Source organism: Buteo buteo, chromosome 1, assembly GCF_964188355.1.
Source record: "Buteo buteo chromosome 1, bButBut1.hap1.1, whole genome shotgun sequence".
Taxonomy (NCBI): Eukaryota; Metazoa; Chordata; class Aves; order Accipitriformes; family Accipitridae; genus Buteo; species Buteo buteo.
Genome location: NC_134171.1, coordinates 77,442,874 through 77,465,474, shown reverse-complemented (window position 1 = coordinate 77,465,474; position 22,601 = coordinate 77,442,874).

Sequence of the window (22,601 nt, the reverse complement as noted above, 5' to 3'; positions counted from 1 at the left end):
TGACCATCATCAAAACCAGAGATGATAGGGGCATAGGTGAAGGTCTCCACCCTCTGAGCAGGAAAGCATTAGTCTCAAGAATACTTTAAAAAAATACAGCAGTATATGACTGAGGATAAATATAATATGAAATCACGAAAACCTTTTCTTTTATTTTAATTTATTTGAAAATTCTTCCTTGCCACTCATCTATTCAGCAGTTTCAATCTACATATAACAGATAATCTGAAGGAAAAAAAAGAAAAAAAAAAAAGGAAACACGGAGTACTGGAAATGTCATTGCAATATTCCCTGATACACAGCTTCATTTCGGATGATGATACTGGCTTGAGTGTTTTACATAAGCATCCCTGATACCATGCTGGTGTGTCAGAGCTGATGATATACCTCCCATTGATTCCTTTAAGGCAGAATTCCTTCCCTCAAATGTCCAATCTCTGTATCTCTATGGAGTCATCACTTTGTTATTATGTACCTAGCCAAGATTCAGGCATTTAGTAGGAACTAAACACATAAATGTCAATATTAATTCTAATTATATGAATTGTATCTTTGACATTAAGCACCTGTTTAAAGTGATCTTTTTTTGGCATAGCACCTATGCTCTTAGCATGATACTGAGAATGACAGATGACTTCTAAAGACCATGGGGTGACTGCCTTGTGGGTGGTAACTGCGGGTGGTCTGGAAGAGGAAGGAGATAGGAGCTTAGTAAGATTTTTCAAAGGAAAAACACTTAAAAGCAAAATTCTCAGCTCAAATTTATGATGTACATTACCTGTGTCTTGAAAGTTTTATGCTGACAGAGTCGGGGAGATTTCTCATGTCCAGCACTCAGCAGGAGCTCATAGTACAACTTAGAATGGGGCTTTTGTCCTTAATATTCATTTTGATATTCACTCCAGTGCAGAGATTGGGCTGAGTCACAGCTTTTGGAGTCGTAGCCACATCAGAAAACCCCTAAAGTTTGAGGGCACTTGGACTGACAGTCTTGGCTCAAATCACCTCTGATCTTCGTGTAAACAATTTGGCATCCCTCCTATTTGTACGTACTCCGTGAATGATGTGAACCAGGAAAGAAAATAAGTATGCTAAAATAATCCTTTCCCCCCCTGTTGTGCATGTGAATGAAACTGAGGCTGTCAGAAAGGAGGATATCTGCCAGCACCAGCAGGGAAGGTATTATCTTTGCATATGTTGTTTGCTAAGAAAATCCCCGTTAAGAACCATTGTGGTGATACGCAGAATTGTGGAGGGATGCATTCGCACTATACACATTTGCATCCATCTGACTTTTTAATTTTCTGGGTTTCTAAAACCATCCTAAGTTAACAGTGTGCCACCCCTAAAGAGATTAACTCGAACTGCATTCAGCTTCATCAGGACAGGGCAGCATTCTTCGGACGACAACGCTGCCAAGCAGTTGGCAGCTTGATACACTGGCGCAGGGGACCTACGTGACGTGGTTGCTGCTGATACCAAAGGTCTGGGCTGGATGACTCAGGACCGTCCCTTCACTCTGCCTTTTTGATGTCCCCGTGTTGCATCTGGCTTCCCTTTCCACAAGTCTCCACCTGTAAAAAGAAGAAGAAAAACAAAGGGGAGTCGTGATCAGTGTGTTTTCTAAAGTGCCCTATGTCTTAAATTGAACAGAGGTTAGCAAATGGCCAACAGGTGAGAAAGAGGGAGGGAGGGAGAAGGCGTGCGTTTGTGTCTATGCCTGTTTATTCACATCTGTTCCCAAACACCTGCTTTGGATTTCATATGAGCACAAACTGCTGAAGGCTAGAGGAGGAGCAGCATGAAATTAGTGCACGTGAAATCAAGATCAGCCCTTAATATGGGACAGAGCAGCAGGATTCACAAACTCACAAGAAACAGCTTGCAAAACGGGAAAAAAAAAAAAAAAAGTCAATAATGACAACAATTTTTTTAAAAGAAAGAGCAGGATCCCAAAATAAAAACCACACCATTGGTGGTCACTAGTGCTGTGCTTAAGCTGTCATCTGTTGAATCTGGCAGGCTGCATGTCATTCAACAGATAAATGCCTTTACCAGAACCCTCTGGACAACGAGAATATACAGCGCACACATTTAAACCAGACTGCTAGGGCTGGGGAAAACTCTGTTGGTGGTCACAGACACTGAAGAGTCAGGTATAGGAAACTCTGAGTAAAGCAGACATATGCTCAGAGGAAAAAATAATGAGAAGAAAACCGGTTTTTCCCCTTCTTATCCAACATTTTGGTAATCCAGGCTAATTGCACAGTAATGTAGCCACTCATAAATTTAAGAATACAGACAGATTACGTTTGTGTGGCTAAACTGGAAGTGGTCTTTCCTTTCAGGTAGCCACAGAGCCATACAATTTGCTTTGGGAAAGCAGGACATATTTTATCTGCTCTCATCCCAGTTGCTATAGGGAACCACATGTGGCTAGAGGTACTGCCTACTCTGCAACCTATTAAACATGCCACAGCAAAGTGTTTTCAACTGTATGCCATGTGGTGAGTCTCGGCAAAGCAAGAAATGGTGGGATTTTTTGCAGATTATTACATGGGCTCAGAAATCGTGAGCCTGTGCAAACATTAAAAAATACTCAAAATATTTGAACTGGAAAACGCGCTCATTTGCTGTAATGCCTGTGGATTTCTTAAAAAAATACAGGATCTTCTTTTCCAGTCATCCTCTCAAATGAGAAGAGGGGCAATGAAGAATAACTCTAAACAATTTTATTGTAGCATATTTTCATAGGCTATTAACAGCCGTTTCAGTTTATTCATTTATGTACATTTTGTCTTGGTTTTCAAACAAAAACAAACCTTTCCTGGGGGTAGCTTCATCCAAGTTTTGTCTTCTGCTCCATTGTTCTTTGACGTACTCCATGGAAACAAGCCTATTGCTGGAATCTCCTCCATTCACATCAGTGCTGGCATGAAGTTTCAAGGGCCAGCAATTACGCCTGGGGCTTTTAAAGGGTATTTCTGGGGCGCTGCATCCCCTGACACTCCAGCAAGAATGCTAAGTTTTGGCACAAACTGACCGAGTGTGTTATTTTCCGAAGATGCTTCTGTGTGACACAGTGCAGCTTGAACAGTCTCTCTCCTGTGGCGTTGCTGCCATCGCTGTGCCAATGCTCTTTGAGTATATTATCCAGATTTATTACTTAAGTCTCACTTTTTTTCCTTTCCCTCTCAACAGGCTATGGCTAGGATTAGCATTTTTCTATGTTATCATCTGCTGCGTATATGTGTAAGGGGACAAGAAAACTAACCTTTTTATGGCCAAGGGCAGAGAATCCTCCACAGGCTATTCACTTTTCACAAGATATTTTCCATCATATAATGCAGAAGCAAAGTCATTAAAATGTTACTTCTACAGAATTTTCCAGTTCCTTTTGTTTATTCCAAATCTACATCAGCCGGGCCTCCTGCACTTTTGGGTGAGCAGCCGGTTTGTATTCCAACACATGAATTATCTTCACATGCCAAAGAAAGCTTAGGAATTGCCCAGTCTATTTCAAAACCTAGAAAAAGTAGGAGGTTGTATCTGGCAGCAGCAATATGCATTAAACATTCTCAAAGAAAGCTTTGTTATTAAGGAGAGGCAACCCGTTTGGATCAAGCGGGACCAACATAAATCTTCATTCAGGGCTTTAAGAGTACCAGGAACTATTCTGAAATCAAATAAGCTTTTTTTCTTTCTTCTTTTTTTCTTTTCCCCCATAAACATTTTTTTTCTGTATCGCCTAGGTCTCTACACTTCTAAATTTTAGCCTCTTAGGAAATAATAAAAGATCTCTCTAATTATCCCTTGGACCGTCTGTATTGAATAAAGCAGAATCAAATGAAAAACCATTTTAGTTATGCATGAGATATTGTTCCTAAAAACACTGCAGACTTCAAGAGTTACTTTAGGCTGACTTTCCTGAAGTGGACAACCTCTATGCCCCCGCAGGCAAAGGCGGTGGAAGAATTTCTGTTCTCGCACACTATTTTATAGAACTTGAGGCCACTAGCATTTCTCAGATTGCCTGCATACAGAACCGAGCCCTCAGCCTTCCCTCTGTCAAACGGCACGCACACAGTTACAAACCATAATAACGAGTCAGACCAGACCTGACCGGACCTTCTTCGAGACCTGAAAAGAGTTCGTGCAGTCATTCCCCTCCTTGTTTTTCCACTTCTGTTTACATCCATTCTTTTCTCTCCTTGCTGCGCAGGAGGTTTGGATGCTGCGTTGGAAAGCTGAGCCCTACTATGTATTGTTGAAAACTCTCTGGCTAGTTTTGCAAGAAGCTGCCCATCACGAAGTGTTCCTCCCAGAGAGAAGTGATGCAATGCTTTCAAAGAAAGCTCTTGCTCCCGGAGGAGGAAACATAAACAATCCAGATGAACGTGTCAGAGAGCTGCCAGTTCTTCTCATCCAACCTACAGTCCCCCAGTATTTTGGTGGTGGTGTTAAGGTCCGGTTCTTAGAATTGTATATGACGTGGGAAACTCAGTTTTCATTTATTTATAAATAATTCACTTCTAACCCTTGGGACCACAGGGGAAAAAAAACCAAATAAAACAAGGACTAGAATAGCACAGCAAAGGGGCAAATAAAATCCCCCCCAAATTCTTAACAGTTGCATGATTTTTGAACAGTGTAACTTACTAAGGAGTTTCTGACTCACGATCTTGAACTACTTAGTGGTGGCAGTGTGCATGCTACATCGATTCCCCCAGATAAAGCAAGCGCCCTACATGTGCTCAGCCAGGCTGGGGAGAGCAAGACACTCTCCCGCAGCCCCACGCTGGGGAGGGAATTGCAGCTGCCTGACGCTGCTCGTGCCACATGGCTGACTAACCTACCCCTGCAGATGATGCCTTAACAGAGGGAAGTTCTGCTTACGGAGGTAGGGTTTGGGGGGGTTCGATTATTTTATTTTATTTTATTTTATTTTATTTTATTTCATTTTATTTTATTTCATTTTATTATTTTATTTTATTTCAGGGGCAGAATCTGAATAGCAGCAGTTGCATGAAAGAAAAAAAAAAAATTAAAAATCCTTTACCTCTTTTTCCAGCTGTAACAGTTTGGTCCAATGAATGCCAGTACTCCTCTGCGAAAGACCTTAGACTGTGTCAGAACAACCACACTACAGAGATAGGCCATAGACGGTGAATAACAAATTCTCCTGCCCAAAGGGTCGATCCTGAAAATATTTGGGGTAGTAATCTGCTCTTTTGTTGGCTGCATGTAGATGACGGATGAGGCAGGGAAGAGAAGCATGAATTAGGAGATGGTGCCCCACATCTGCCTAAGAATCTGAAATCTATGGGATATTTGGAACCTCTGTGTTTGCAAGGCTCTGGAATGTGGTTAAAATAATATGCAAACTAAAAAATAAAAATCCTGCTGAAGCATTTGACTGAATGTACCTTCACTGAGCTGAGGCCAGCTGGGAATTTCCTTAAGCCCTAGAATGAAGTGAGGTTTCTGATGCAGATAGCCCACAGTGGAGCAACAATGTTACATGGATTTTATGAGTTTCAATAACTCTGCTTTAATCAGAAAATTAGAAGTAACCAAGAAACGCCCCTAAGGCCCGATTTGCTACTCTATTACACCAGTACAGCACCAGAGTAATATCATAGTTTTCGCTGGAGTTATGCTGGCATAAAATTGATGTCAGAGGCGGGTGAATCAAGCCCCAAGACAGCTGTGAATTATTTTCTTTCTATCTGACATTTTAATGTTCAAGTGAAAAAACATGGTGGAGTTGGGAATGAATCCCAAATGCAGTCAACCTGAAAGGCTTGATAGAGAAGGATGTGTTTTTAGTGCTGGTTTAATCATTCAAATACATAGAATATAAGTCTTCTTAACAGAAAACACCACCTACACAACCTGGCTGCCACAGTTCTTAATAGATTAGCAACCTGCCTTTATGCACTGACATTAGTAAAACTTTGTAGGGTATTACAGTGGACAAGTCCAAATGTTTGGAAAAGATTTACTGATTATTATTCATTTTTCTGAACACAAAGCTGAAATATTTACCCTTTGCTATTAGGAATAATTTTATAAACTGTAATGTAAGCAAAGAACTCAGCGATACTTTTTCTGTTTTATGTATCTACAAGAAAATACATAATTGCATTAAATTGAAGAATGCTATGCTAATTAAAAACAACAAGAAAGAATAGACTTTACAATGCAATAAGATTTTAACTTAAAAGTGAGCCAGTTCAGTTTTGCACCAGTTGAAAAATCCCAGTATTGTAATGTTTACTAAATATTTGCAAAATTACATGAAATTGCTTAAAAATGGAAATCTGCTAAATAAGCAGAAAGAAAGAATCTGTAAGTAATATAACATTTGAACATAAAAATATTAACCAGGAGACAAATGTTGCCAAACATATACGTAATAATTGTACTTCATTAGCCCCAGGTCTGATGAATTTAAGTTAAACTTGCAAATACATTTGAGATGTAATCTACTCTCACACCACTTTCATATCAAGGGAGTCCTATTAACTGGATGTCAGTGGTGACCTTCTGTTGGTGTATGAGAATGGGGAAATCAGGCACTTGGCTTATAGTTTGCCAGGAGAGACATAACCACTTATTATTTCAGTGTCTTAAGTAGAATGAATACAAAAACCCCAAAGTGCAATTTTTACCGCCAGGAATTGTACAACTCAAGCATGCAAAATGAAGCAATATGGTATTTTAGTGCCAAAGTAAGTTCACTTAAAATTTCTGAAAAACTACAGTTTGCCAACTCAATGTCTGCTGCATACAACCAGGCAGTAATGAGGGATAAACATGGGAAGGTAAATGGCCAGCTTCCTGTACAAATAATTGACTTCATCTTAAATATTCAGCCGAAGTCCCCTTACAGCCTTAATTCAAAACTGAATCTATCGCTTTTTTGCCCCATACTTACATGGGGCTTTATCACTTGTGCAACAGCTGGCATCACAGGAGTCGACGTCAGAACTGATCCTCAGTGAGCATCAGCGTGTCTTAGGGAAGTCCAACATGGTAGGACTTCCGTGATTTTCTGCTCCATATCACTGTCAGAACAGCTCAAGGTCTTCTACTTAATTCAAGTTTGGGTACTTATTTAGAACCACATTCATCTACCGGTGTACACTTTACAAGGGATTTTTCCTAGAGTAGTCCAAAAGCCACCTGAGGTCCCAAAACGCTTTCTATGTGACGCACAGAGGAAGTTCTGTTCCATATTACATTTACTGAACCGTACAGATAAGTGCATCACTGACCGATTTTGACGCTTTGTCCCCAGCTCAAAGTCTCACACATTAAGTAGCTCTCTGGGAAGAAAACTTGGGATTACCTGCCAATCACTTAGTTTTGGCCTGTGCTGTCCATGTATTTCACGTGTCAGTTAATAATTCCTCTAAGCTGCAGGTCTTCCACTAAATTACCATTGTACATCCATCAGTAAGAAGAGAGACTAGCCAAGCAGGATTAAAAAGACAAGCTCAGACCTCAGCCTTTTTAATCCAAATATTTCTATGGCACTCTTTCCCTCAACCTCTTGTTCTTTGCCTCTGCTGCCTCCCATCCCACCACAAATTCCAGCCATGGAGAAACTGGTTCCAAGTCCAGAGCAGACCTCCAAAGGTCAGGAGACACTGGTTCACCTCAGGAAGAAAAATAAATGCACTCGCTTTGTAACCACGCGGCATACTTCCAAGAAGAAATTCATGCTCACATAACTGACCACCTCACAGGCACACAATCCTCAGCAGTTTTCAAGATGTCGCTGCCGGGAGATTCAGTCAGATGATTATCTATCACTGCTACCAGTGCTGGGAAAAAAAGCAAACAACTAAAAAGCCCCCATGAAACATCCAGCTAGAAAAGCCACATGCAGAAAAAAATAGCAGGCGCTTACTAATACTTAATCAGACAGAATAATGGAAATTGTATAGCACTGGTTGTGTGTAGTTGACTCTGGAAATAGGAGAAAAAATACTCTACCTTAAAAATATCACATGAATCACAAAAACAAGATTTGAGGAAATTTCCTGCAGCAATTTTGGCAGTATATCACTAAGAGAAAATGTGCTTCCTTCTCTTTACAATAATCTTGCTGAGTGAGACATAGAAGCAAGAACTTACAGGCAGAAAAAACAAATCAAGGGCAAGACTAAGCTGCAATCTTTTCAAAATTCTAAGGGAGTAATTACTTAAAGACAAAGCAGAAAGGTCCAAGCATCAAAGTCGCTTTATATATACATTCCTGACCTCTCCTTAGAGGTAAGGAACAAAATTCCTTGAAGAAATGAAGCATTGCAGGGTAAGAAATTGCAGGAACAGAATTATGCTTCCACTGAACAGATCATGCACTAGTACATGTCTCTGAGAATTTTTTCTATTGATGTTTTTATGTACAAGATACAGTCCAAAATAATTGGGGAGGACAGCATTTAAAAGAGAGAGAAAGGAAGAGGGGAAGAATAAAAATTCTACATTACCTAATAATGACAATAAACAATTGATTCATGTTGAAATTTATTTGGCAACATTACAGCTATGTAGAAAGAAGACTATCATATCAACAGAAGAGTTGTTAAAATTTCAACTGTTTCAGAAATCAACTGTTTCAGAAATCACCATGGCTGCCTTCTTACAATGGATATTTAGATTGACAATCAGACCTCTGCAGTTCTTATTAAAAAAAGTCTTGCTCGATTAAGTTCTTTTCTTTTTACTAATTAAAAAAAAAATCCTAATAAACTGTATATTGTTTTATCTTACTTTCATCAGCATAGACTAAGAATGAATATTTCATTCTCTGATGAGCAATGTTTACCATTTTCTTGACCGCAGTTCTAGTCTCTTGTAGAAAAAGGCTTTTACTGCAAGTCTCAGTGCCACAGGAAGTGATGTCTCATTCTTAATCTAGTTGTCACTGAGCGCATCACTTTCAAAATGTCCATGTTCATTTCCTTGATTTAGTCATTTAGCCCACTGGCTAAATTCATCACTTCTCCAGTTACACAACTTGGGTGCGTAACTGTAAAGTTATACTTGACTTTTTTAGAACATCCTTTACGTCCTTTGTTCAGATGACGTTTTCAAAGAAAGCAGGGGATCAAAGATAGTTGAACTTTCTTTTCCTTAAGCACCTGCCAAATTCTACAGCTTTCACTTCTGTTCTCCATGCTTTCTTCAAAAACAATATGGTGAACCAACATGTCATGTCTCTCTCTGTAGACACCTGACCTGTATAGACAGAATGATGCTACCAAGTTTTGCTATACCCAATTCACCATCACTATTACTTGAACAGAGAAAGCTGTTGGCTGGTGGGAGGAAACCAGCCTTTGCCTGCTTTCTCTGCTTTAGTGTCCAAAAGGAAAGAAATGTTGCTTTTACAGCCTTATGAGCCACTAAACACATAAGCCTTGATTAATGTATATACACTCAGTGGTTCATGTTTTTGGAATGGATTGAGAAGGCCAACTAAACCTGTCAAGCCAGATACTGAAATTGGAAACAAAATCTCTTTTAACAATTTCAATCCACAAGTCTTTCATTACAAAAAGATTTTTCAGTTTGTCCAGAAAACTCATGTTCAGTCCTCTGGAAACCATTTCCCATGCTTCAGAATTGTTTACAGTAAATAAATCATGTGCTGGATTAACAGAAAGTTTTAGCTTGAGTCTTTAAGCTTGAGAGTTTACAAAGAGATTCAGCTAACTTTTTTTTCTTTTTCTTCATTGCTACCCAAGACCAATTGAGAGAAATCAAGTCTCTAGCAAAGACATGAGGGGTAATTTCATTTTGTCACATGAGGAATCCTCCCCAAAAGACTCTATTTGAGAATTAGCAGATGACTTAATCAATTACACAGGAGACACAAGACCTCTGGGTTTTTTGACTTCAGCTCTAATTCAGCAAGGGATGTTTCTCATCCTCTTAATTTCAAGTATCCTTGCATATGATTTTCACTACTATTAATAGTATTGCTTCAGTAATATATTGAGAGAGTCTTTTCTCACAGTACCATATGGTACATACATATGATGCTGAATGAAACATTTTTCTCAGTATCAAAAAGCCTTCCTCCCCAAGAGCTTTTATACCTTGTCCAATAACATGAAGACCTCTCATGAAGGATACTTTGATGAGTCCCCTGTGTCTAGAGTTTATTGAGCGTAGTTTAGCCGACTTGGCAGTAAGCATTCATGAAAACAATATCCTTACAGCATGTGTAATTCTGATAACAATTACCCCCCATTACCAATTTCTTCCAATTTAGTAGGATCAGTTGCTTTTGGAATCTGGCAGCTCCTCATATTGCTGAATTTTTCAGCTATTGAAGCTGCACAAGTTTGCCATAGATTCATCACCAGGTCAATGAGAAAATACACTGGAGATGATAGTATAAAATATGTGCTGGCTCAAAAAAAAAAAAAAGAAAAGAAAAGAAAAGAAAAATTCTAACTGTGTACTAAGTTTACCTGGGTCTATTTTGACTTTCAATATTCAGCCATTTTTAAAATTTCAAATGTTAAGTTATTGAAATTGTCAACATTAGCCAGACTGCTAAATTAAATTTCCATTCTGCACATTAAAATTGAAGTGCAATTTTTGGAATTCCAAAATAAAGTCTAATATACATTATCAAAAGCTAATAAGTAGTAAAGGTGATTTTCTTTCCATCATTGTAAACCTAGCTTGAAATTAAATACAGTCTGTATTTTTTTCTTTATTTAATTTTTATATTATTTTGCATCTATATAAATTCAGGGTTTTCTTTTTTTTTTGCTGCTACTATGTTATCACTAATGTAATATAAAGTTAGTAGCTGCTCTACAAAAGGTAAATGTAATTTTGTTTGACATAGAATCCACAATCTGTTGTTTATTTAAAGGCTTTTTCAGTATTGAGGGCTTATTTGTCTCAGATATTACCTCATTTCTTGGATTTTTTGAGTCTTAAGTGTGACAAGAAACATCACCAAACACAGTTAAATATTTCTCAAATTTTCCATGAGGCATAGGTAGGTCTCTAACCTACTACATCAAACTCTTCTCCAAGGAATTTCTTGGATAGTTTTCCTCCTCTTGCTCTTCTTTTTTTTTTTTTTTTAATTGTCTTTTTAAAATCCTGGGAAAACAGCAGCATGCACTTACAAAGAACTCATACACTGTACATTTGAAGTATATTTATTATCTCTATATTTTTATTCTATGAAAAAGCCAACTAATCATTGCAACATGGTTTGGGGCTCTAGCAATCTCCTAAAGACAAATCTGAGTAAAGACAGAAATGACTTAATGAAGGAGGGTGTATATACTTCATTCAGAAAGGCTTTGAGTGTAATTTTTTGCAACGTGAGCCATGTGACACTTGTGCAGTCTTCACATAGTCTCAATCCCTTGTCATGCCCTTGTTTCTGCTCCTCTAACGTGTGTATTGAGTGGCCTCATGTCTCAGTAAATGGCAAGAGTGGTTTTTAACCCTAAGTACAAGTCTGGTTTAGGAGGCTGGAAGCCAGAAAGAATATGCCCATTAATCACTTGGGAGCAGGAGGAAATGAGACACACTCGGCTGCTACATACAGCATTGTATTTTAATGATCTGCAGCTATTTGGTTTAAGACATCATAATCACTAGCTAATGGCATATAAACAGTATTGAATAAAAAAAAAAACCAAACCAACCAAACATAGGCATTAGGTTTGGGTTGGGCTAAACCCCTCTGTCAGGGAAGGGATGCAACTTTCTCTAACTTGCACATCCAAGCAATAAAATGGCATTTTCAGCTTTGTACATCCAGCACAAACAGGTTTATGCATCAATCTCTGACAGGCTCTCAACTCTTTCAAAGGGTACAGAAGGAATTACTTTTTTTACATTCACCTGATCAAGATCATCTACCAGAGAAAGGAGAGAAAGATAGTGAGGTGATTTTTGTAGTACATTGTCATAAGATAATCATTTAAGACAGCCTGATTCTATTTCCTGAAATAATTTTTTTTTTTTTTTTTAAATTAGACAAACAGCAAGACACATACATCCAAGTGAGGCTACTGGACTACAATTCCCTAGCAAAAATAAGCGCTTTCCCACAGTGCAATGTGCACACAGCAGAAAGTTTGAAGAAAGATGATGCTCTCCTACCATCTTCTTTGTGTTCCCAAGAGTCACAACAGGTAATCTATCACCCAGGATGCTGGCTCACCCAGGGTCTCACTCTTGAGTGCATAAGTAACTTTTTGTTAATCATGCCTGAAAGCTACAGTGCTTGACGCAGAGTTGCCATTTTCAGGAGAGAGAAGAGTACCTAAAATTTTAGCACTGTGGTACTCATCATTCTGATGGCCAAACCCCTGAATTTAGAATCCCTGACTTGCTTGTGTCCAAACCAGTAAACAGATGGGAAAATCTAAAATGTAGCCTGACTTTACTAATTAGGGCACAATAGCAGCAAGTTATGGTACATGTTTTCTTTTCCCCACTGTAGGAACTCTAATCTTGCCCTGACATCCAGAGCAATGCCAAAGAGGTCAGCATAAACCTTTGCCACTTCTGAGCTGTTGGTTGTATCTCTACTTGTGTCTGGGCACCCATATAACTCACTTCCCTGTATTTTGTGCACATTTAGAAGGGAGAGTATGCAACTTTGAGCAGGAATTAGATATTCATTGCAGTAGAGGGCAGTAGTATTCATTCACAAGCCAGCCAGAGCTGTGTACGGTACATGTGAACACCAGTGCAGTTGTCAGACAAGTTAGGAAAATGGAGTGATGTGAAGGAAAAATAGTTCTTCCTTGGAAATGAATTGTATTTTTATTTCCTTGATCAGAGTGCATAATGGACTCACATCAGACTCTTTACAGATAGAGACAGGTAATCAGATTGTGTAATCCCAATATTAAAATCATCCTACACGTGTTAAAATTAGTAACCTCTTAGGAAATCAGTCCAAATTTATGAGCGAACAGAGACTGCAGCCACTTGTGCTTCATGCAACAATATGTGTAATATAAAAAAATCTGCAGTACTGAACGCGGGGCCATCCCTACCCCATTAAAAATAAAAGTCTCCTCCAAGCCAGTGGAAACTGGCAATCTTCGCCGAGTAGCAACAGCTTACAGAAATATATCTCCATTTGTAATCATTTCAGTGTATGGATGATGACATTTGGAAACATCTGGATCTGATGATGTCCACAGGAGATTCCAAAATGGTAGTGTCTAAATGTGATGATACAATAAATACAAGATGTTTTATTTTAGATTGAAATAGCAGAATAAAGACAAGGGCAGATTTAGATAAAGCATTCAAGCATGGGACTTCAGGTGGCAGCGTGCGCGCCTCTTAACTCTTGAAAACACCTCCAGCAACAGCCACCTTCTGTGATCTCAGAGCAGCCCCGCAGCTGCTCTCCAGCCAAAATTCTTAACAGGCTTGTGCTCACCAAACTATGTGGCCGTAATTCAAACCATTCACTGCTCAACATAATTAAGAACCAATCTCTGAGTCGAGAACAATAGTCTGCTCAAGCACTAGCACATGGGAGCAAAATGAGACTTTACGTCTTGGCTCATGTTTGCTTTCATCATTTTTTTTATTTTTTTTTTCTCTTCCAAACAAAACCTTAGCTTCCCCTCTCCTCCCTGCAGCACATCCGCGGGCAGTTTTCAGGTTACCATAGACTCCTTCAGACTTTCTTCACCACAGAAATGGAGCCACAAAATTACCCCAAACGCCTCGTCGCGCACGAGCGCTAAAGCAATAAATTTAGAATCTCTGACTTAGAAATTGCTCGCTTGGAGATCTAACGGCAAGACACTGAAAACCAACGGGGCACTGTTATTTCTGGTCCACTCCAGCTACTTTTGGTGTGGAACAAGAGGGGAAATGGCGGGCTTTACACAAACTTTGCTCTCGCTTAAACCCCCGATGACTCAAGAACTACTTTATGCCTCAGCCTGACCAAGGGCAGCCTCAGGGACATCTCTGACAGCCAAGAACAGCTCGTACGGAGCAGCCCTAGGCGATTTCTGGTTTCCCACTACATTCCCTGCTCCACCACGCAAAGGCTGAGACGGCCGAGAGAAATAAAACCGGTTTTATGACACAGTTTTCCTCTTTCAGGCAAATTTCCTGCTAGACTGGGCGGGTGCTGCTCGGCTCAGCAGCCGGGAGGTTTCCAGCGGCCAGAGGAAGGCTGGCTCTCCGTCGGGAGCGGGTCTTCCTCATTCCTGAGGCGTGCGACACCGCTAACCACGTCTGCACCGAGTCTTCTGTCATGGGTTACGGACAGCCACTGCTAACGAGTCACACCTTTAACGTAGGTCCAAGGTTTAAATGAAGAAATACAGCGATGCGGAAAACAATTAACACAGACAAAAGTGTAAGATGTTCTGGGCCACAGGCAGAAAGAAGAGCCACCCTGTAGTGGAAAACAAGCAGAAACGAGCTCCTCTTCCTAGAAGCGCTGGGCTTTTTAAAAACGACTTTCCCCAGTTCAAGCTACTGACAAAGATATAAACCCAGGAAATATTTTCTGTTTTGCAAAACAAAGTCCTGCAAAGGAGGCCAGGGAAGGAACATAAAATATATTTTGAAGATCTGAAATCAAAACCATGTGGAGAGTCGTGGAAAAATACAGCAGACAGGGGTTAACGAAGAGGAAATCTCAGGTTCATGTCATAGTTTTTCGCTATTTATTCCTTACAAATGAAACGGTGTCCTTCCCCGTGGAAAGGCCACCGCCAGTCTCCATAGGTCTGGAATTTGCACAAATTAGAGGGATCAGCTGAAAATCGAAACAGCCAGTGAGGGGGCCCTCACTGCTAAGGATGGCTTCAGTTTCTCAAGAAATGTAAGCCATAGGCGGCTCAGGTGGAGTCCCAAGGGACATTCTCCTTAAAGGTGACTACCCAGCTTAGTGATGGCTGAAATGCCAGAGGCTTTGGGGGTGGGAGGGGAAAGGGGGAATTTTCTCCCCTTCTGGCTGCCCTGGTCTCTGGTGTACTTCTCCTGTAAGGACTGTGGGAGCATAAAACCTCTCCAAACTCGGTGAAAGAAGGATATTGTTGCCAGCTTAACCTGGTGCATCTTGTGAGTGAGAAGGGAAGAACCTCCAGAAGAGTTCCTCAGCATGCTCCAGCTGGGCATGCTATGGGGACCACAATTTGGAGGAGCCAAAAAAATTGTTCTTGCAGTTCAAAACCCTTTACCCTCACCACGGGGCACTGCTCATATTAGCTTTCATTAAATAAAATTAGCATTATTGAAACATAATAGGTAGATTAAGTTTCAGCAGGGCCTTTCTATCCCCCTATTAACCCTTCCTATCATTAAATTAGAAGCTTCTGAGATTGTCCTTGTAAGACGAACCCACTGAAGTTAAGCAATACCTATGCCGGATCATTTAGCTATTAAAAAATAAGATATGTGCACAGTTTATGTCACCTTTCCATGGATGGCTCAGAAGGAATTAGAGCCATTCACTTACCAGTCTGTGGCTCATTTCTACTTGGGAAGCAAGGATTCGCTGCCAGGAGTGTTTTTCGGCGCTTAGACACTATTGTCATTTCATTAAAATTGTTCCTAGACTTCCCGGCTGCTCTGCGGTGTATAATGGGATGTGTGTGCTGCTCACTACTGCACATGGCCTGATGCTTCTGCATATGGCTCGGCATGCGAAAGGAAGGAGAAAGTCACTACTGTTAACGGTAGTCTCATTTTGCTGTTGATGCCAGAATTACTTCTCCTTAAAGCTAACATTTTTTTTTGCTGAGGGTATCCATACTGCTTGTGTGCCACAGTAAAGAACAGCATTTCAAAGTCCAGAGCCATCAGTCCAGCTTTTTCTTTGTTTCAGACCTGAAATCAATGGGTGATAATTGCCTAATGCTTCTGTGCATCTGAGCCAGAGAACTACATTCAAATACTTCTTAGGTCTTAGAGCACAGAGCTCTTTGCTCACAGGTCCCCTTTTGCCTTCAGAATACGTGCCTTACAGAAATCTATCATTCTCTCCCTTCTCTCCTTCAGAATCTTAAACATCATGTGTTTGCCCCAAATTCCACATTATTATATATGGTTTTGCACAGATGGTCTGAGTGACAAAGCTAGCGCATGACATCAGAGTTTATCCTACAACAATTCGTCTTTCTGCATTAACCGTGTGATAAACTATGGAAGAAAGAGGGGCCTCCTTTCCAGTTCTCTTATCTATGGGCTGTCGTAAATATTATCAGGAAACTGGTGACCCACTTCCTTCAGTTTCCCATGATAGCTTTATTGGATTTGTTTAAACAAACTTGTGTCCCAGTCCTCTGATACACTAACGTATTTGTTGTAGAATCACTGCAGCTGTTGGTAAATCATGTATTTTTACAAGAAGACCTCTATCAAATATTTAAGGTCAGATTTGGCTCTGTCTCCCTGTCAGACTGAGCAATGCTCATGAATAAGGGCAAAATTTGGAGTAGGGAACGAAGGTCTTATGTGTGGATTTGCAACAGGAGGGAAAAGAAAGAGAGAAATGACAACATGAGTTTCATTAAAACACACCTAGGTTTGGTCAGACTGGGGTTATACGTGTTTTTAACAACATACAAAGAAGTGGTCTCTTTTCTGTTGTCTTAACTTATATACACACAGCCACACTTCTTTTATTTGAGGTAGGTTGCTTTATGCTCCTGCATTTTGATCAGAATCCAGCTGTTTAAATTAGTATACATAATACTGCTTAAGTGCTTCAGGTGAACACACTGGCTTAAATATATTTCATATATATATATATATATATTCAATATATATTTCAGTTGTTATCACTGTAGATCTCAAAACTAAAGAGTTGTGAATCACAATGGTATGTGTCATGCAATTTAGCAAACAAGTCCCCTACTGCATTAAGTACTTTCCACATTTGATAACCCTCTTTGCTCCAAACCTGCAATCTGGCCCACCCCAAATGCTCTCAGCATTTTGCTGAAAGAGGAATGATTAACACTGTAGACTGTGGGAATGCATACTGCCTTCCTCAGGCTGCTAGCACCATTTTTATTTTTTTATTTTTGGGGGGCAGGGGGGTGGCCACAACGCACCCAATACCAGCCAGAAGCTCTGACAAAATTATCAGTTTCGGGCTTTGAAACCATGCTCTTATTCCTCAGTCATCTAAAACCAGGAGGAATATGCTGTGAGGGGTATGGAAAAACCTGTTGAACATCCTCATGGAAAGAAAAAGGCTGGTCTCGCAGTGCCCTGGCTGACAGTATCCATAGACTTCGTCTCGGGAATCCCAGGTCAGGCGAGGATGCTGCTGCAGGGCTCTGGGAAGGACGGGCAGCAGCTTGATGTGCCGGGCACAGGGTGCACCAAAGGCCTCCATCCAGGATGGGGAGAGATCCACTATTCCTTAAGGACCCCACCGATAAGCCTAGGAGAAGGGATTTCTGCTTTTCTCTTTTCCCAATGCAATCTCAACATGCTGTTTTTTGAAGGTGAAAGTCACCGATCCTGCCCCTCCTTTCCCTTTTCCTCCCCAGACTCCGGAGGCTGTTTTTCCCTTGCTGCTCTTATCAGTTCCCAGGCTCCACCCTGCTGCGATGGAGGGACACTTTTCCTAGAGAACCATTTCAATAGGAAAATTCCCTTGCAGGTCCCCATGACTCACAGCCTGTGCCTCTTTGGTGCTGAGGCCTGGGGTCTCCAGTGAGGGGAGATGGAAATATGCTTTTCCAGAATGCAGCTCCTTTTACAGCCCGTGCTTTCCCTTTTCAGATACTGATCAGTCCCATTTAAGTTACTTGTGTCATGCTTCTATCTCATGTGATTTGTTAAAAAATATGAAATATGTTAAAAAAGTAAGCCCTGCAAATACCTGAAAAGCCTTTGCTGAGGCATTCTTGTCCTAAATTATCTCATTGGAAGTGGCTCATGTGAATGAAGAAATAAATGGAAATGTAAAGAAAACAAGAAATTTGGAAAAAGCAAACATTGAATATGAATTAGCTGGCAGTCAAGTAAATGTTATGTTTCTTATACTCACAGGCAATTTTAATTCCATTTTTGTGCACTTAGTCAAATACTAAATCTAGGTACCCTGTCAATCTTCTTTTTAAAATTCTGGCTAATTTACAGTTTCTGACTGAGCATTATTTTTATAAAGTTGTCAAAAGCGAATGCCTGCATCTTTTTCGGTATTCGGTGCAGAAACGGAGAAGACGGAGGAGCGGTGAAATGAGTACAGAAAATAAAAATTCACAAACGCAACGCCCTTCCTCTCAAGACAACAAACTGAAAGCGGAGAGCCCTTTTTCACTATCTTAACTCAGGAGCTAGGAAGTATTCAGAGAGCTGTAATTTTCCACAGAAATTGAGCTCAGACCTTTCCCAGGGTGAGGTGAGCTGCAATCACAGCCTCGGCCTTTCAGGAAACTGCAGGGCTGATGGTCAGTAACTGCTTCTTGTGCAGAGATTTATTTCTCCGTGGGACTTGGCTGGATGGTGCTGGCGATGAAGCTGTTGGTTTGACTCCCACCGCCCTCCCACGCGCGCAGCAATGCAGCAGCTCCGTCCTAGGGGCAGGAGGGAAAGGAGCGGGGAGACAGGCAATGGGAGAAAGGATATTCTGTGCTCCTCAGCTAAAACTGGTCACTTCTTCCTAGGCAAGTGAACGGGATATCCTGCCCAATGCTGGTTTAGAACATACGATCCCCGCCAACACTGTAAGCTATGAAAAATGGACAATGGCTAAAACCTGTGAGGCTTTGATTTTTATTTTATTGGTTTTGTGTGCTGTACACCTGCGGCATAACATAACTTTTTACTGGAGATGGAATGCATCCATATGAATTCCCGCAGAGTAGCATATAACAAAACTAAGACTCTCCCGGGCTTTTGCCAAAATAATTGGAAATCTCAATTTATAAGACTTTTAAAACCCAGTACCAGCTGGCAGCTACTGTTTGTAGGGGATTCATTTTGGTTATGATAACAAATAATTACATTTCTTTTAAGGCAATAACAAACACTAGTTTCAAGCTGAAATCCAATAAGGTAAAAAACAACCTTGCACCAAAATACCTGTTACTACAGTATCTCGTGAAGAAAGCTAACTGCTCCTACACAGTTGTTCCTAAGCAGACACCATGGAAAGGACTAGCATGCCTGGAGTTTGCAACTTTGAAAGTTAAATGTCATTAAGAATAAGTACAATTATCTTATAAACACAGCAGAGTGTTATGTATGCTCTGTCAGAGCTTTCTATTTAAAATGAAACTTGAACTCTTGTCTGTCAATGCCAATGGCAGAGATTAATATTCTGTACAGAAGGAAATTTGCATAAAGAAAATATTGTCCCGAGATCACTGGATACTCCTCTCCAGCTCCAGAAATAAAAAAGCGCGAAAGCATGTGTCATGCCATACTAGCTACTAGGAAGAAAATTAACTCTATCCCAGCCAAAAACAGCGCAGCGTGAAATTAAGAACTGAGAGTATGGGATGTAGCATAAAATGCCACATCAGCAATTCTCAGAGACAGCTCCTTACCCTTTGCCAGGTTGAACTCTCCTCTCTGCTGCATGACTCATTTGGTCCTGACCCCCCCCAGCGCTGAGAATATATGTGAGGAACTGTGATATCAAGTGAAACCACTGTCTGGATGGTCAGCACAAAACCCTCAGCAGGGTTATGTCTGGTTCATCTTTCATCATTTTAGTCAGCACCTTTGGAAGTAGCAGTACAAGCAAGAAAAAAGGCCTCTGAATCCACCCAGAAAGCTGTCCTTGAAGGGGTCCTCAAGAGAGACTACCAACAAAATAGGCCAGCTCTGAGATTCATTACTGGCAATACAGTAGGAGAAAATCATCGAGGTCTCGTCAGATCACTGTCAAACCTTCTCAAGGCACTAAAAATCTTTTTCTTTGTGGCTCTGGGAGATGTCTGAAAAAATACCTAGTTTTCTCCAGTGTCAGTGATTCTGAGATCCCACGAGAACGAGCAAACTGTATGAGTGCATTTCACTCCCCTCTGAACTACTGGCCGACCGAAGAGTCCGACCGATGAGCAAAATGAGAAGTATTTTGAAGTGAACTAGGAAGGCATGTCCAACAGTCCCAGGAGACAAGCCATTTTACCCAGATGGTGAACTAAGCATCCAGCTTTGAACATATTTACCAATTTCTTCTAGGCTTGCTTTTTCATATGTACATTTTTCATGTACAATCATTTGCTTACATGTATGCAGAAAACATGGAAGCACTTAGAAATGAATGCAGTAAATGTAAAATCAATTTGGTGAAGGGGCTATGGAAAGGATAAGAAAAAGACTTTTGACACATTCAGGAAATACAGTGGGTGTAAATAGGAGGAGAATAGTAGGTTCAAGATAAAAAGATGACAATAGACAGCAAGGATTCATACACATACAAGAATAAGTGATCATGTGGCTATTCAGCTGTAGGCATTTCAGTCGAACTACTATTTTCTCAACAGAGTAATATTTCAAAATTTGCCAGCTAATTACAGTAACTACACTCTGCAAGAAAACCCAGTATAGTCTATTATTTCAATGATTTTGATGTAAAAAAGATAACACCTTGTTTTTCAAAGAAGTTTTCAACTTCCTCTGACATACAAACCAACATAGGTTTATAGGCTCACGGGCAGAGCTGACAAATGATGGCTTGTACTCAGCTTCTTCTTATTCTTGAGACGTTTGGAGTTAGAGGGAACTAGGGAGCCCGAATGAGGTAAAATACTGGCGTGCAGATCACCTGCCTTTCGTTATGAGGGCTGGACACGAGCCTGATGAGAAAACAAGGGGAACAGTTCCAACCTACTAAGTATGGATGGCTGCAAAAGATGTCAGTCCAAGAAACCGGAGGGGACTGAATACAAATGACATGAATTACGTCAGCTGAAAGCATGTGGAGGAATGGAAATAAAATACTGCAGCTGCCTGGGCTTCCGATTTAGACTAAGAGAAGGGAAGAGGAAGAGGAAAAGGACACAGAAGGTGCAGCTGCCCTAGTGGCAGCTACTGGGTCGGCAAAGTAGAGGGCCATGAAGCTCTTCGGTGAGGAGCAACAGCCCAGGAGCACAGGGACAAGCGCCAGCCTGGGAGCTCCTCGGGTGGAGGGCAGCCGTCCAACCCTGAACCACATTTCTGCCTCCTGGGTGAACGCACTAACCATTTGCTAGGTTATCCAGCACAGCGTCACTCCCTTCGAGTTCTTAAGAAGGAAGAGTGTATACGGTACAGAGGTTTTTTTAAAGGGGAGTTTAGTATCAGAGAAGTGTTTCGGGATCCAGTACAGGGAACCTAAGTTCCAGAGAGGGATCATATTAGAAAAGTATCACCCTCATTGGCCTTTTATCCTATGCATCTGTAGGCAATCTCCTGCTGGCTGTGAAGGGCTTTTTGTGATCCCAGTTTAAATTATCTCCTATGGTGGATTTTATGCACTACTTTAGGGCCATAATTAATCACTTTCTTGGACCAAATTCTTGATGTTCCGCTAAATATATGCCCTGGAACTTGGAAACAATAGCACTAACAACTTTGGGCACCGAGATAAATATTTCATCAACTACATCAAAGATTAGAGACCTTTTCAGAGTATTTGCCTGGCTCGCTAATAAGTCAAAATGGACATATTGCCTAGGCATGTGTACCTCTGGATCAAAACTGAGTTTTAAAAGTTGTAAGCACATACTCCAACTGTTGAAACATCAAGGGACCTCACAGTCACCAAAGAAACTCTTTACTTCACCTCTTTTGTGATGGAGTAGTGTATTGGGACTGCATGGCAAGGTTTTGGTAGCACGGGGGTTAAAGGGGTGGCTTCTGTGAGAAGCTGCTAGAAGCTTCCCCCATGTCCGACAGAGCCAATGCCACCAGCTCCAAGACAGACCCACCGCTGGCCAAGGCCGAGCCCATCAGTGATGGTGGTAGTGCCTCTGGGAGAACAGATTTAAGGAGTGGGTGCGGTGGGGTGGGGGGTGGAAGCCTGCATAACTGCAGCTGAAAAGAGAAGTGGGAACATGTGAGAGAAACAGCCCTGCAGACCCCCAGGTGAGTGCAGAAGGAGGGGAGGAGATGCTCCAGGCGCCGGAGCAGAGATTCCCCTGCAGCCCGTGGGGAAGACCCTGGTGAGGCAGGCTGTCCCCCTGCAGCCCAGGGAGGTCCACGGGGGAGCAGATCTCCACCTGCAGCCCGGGGAGGACCCCACGCTGGAGCAGGCTCCTGGCAGGACCTGCGGATCTGTGGAGAGAGGAGCTCATGTTGGAGCAGGTTTTCTGGCAGGACTTGTGACCCCGCAGGGGACCCACGCTGGAGCAGTCTGTGCCTGAAGGACTGCAGCCCATGGGAAGGGACCCATGCTGGAGCAGTTCGTGAAGAACTGCAGCCCATGGGAAGGACCCACATGGGAGAAGTTTGCAGAGGACTGTCTCCTGTGGGAGGGACCCCATGCTGGAGCAGGGGAAGAGTGAGGAGTCCTGTCCCTGAGGAGGAAGGAGCAGCAGAGACAACGTGTGATGAACTGACCCCAACCCCCATTCCCCATCCTCCTGCACTGCTGGGGGCGAGGA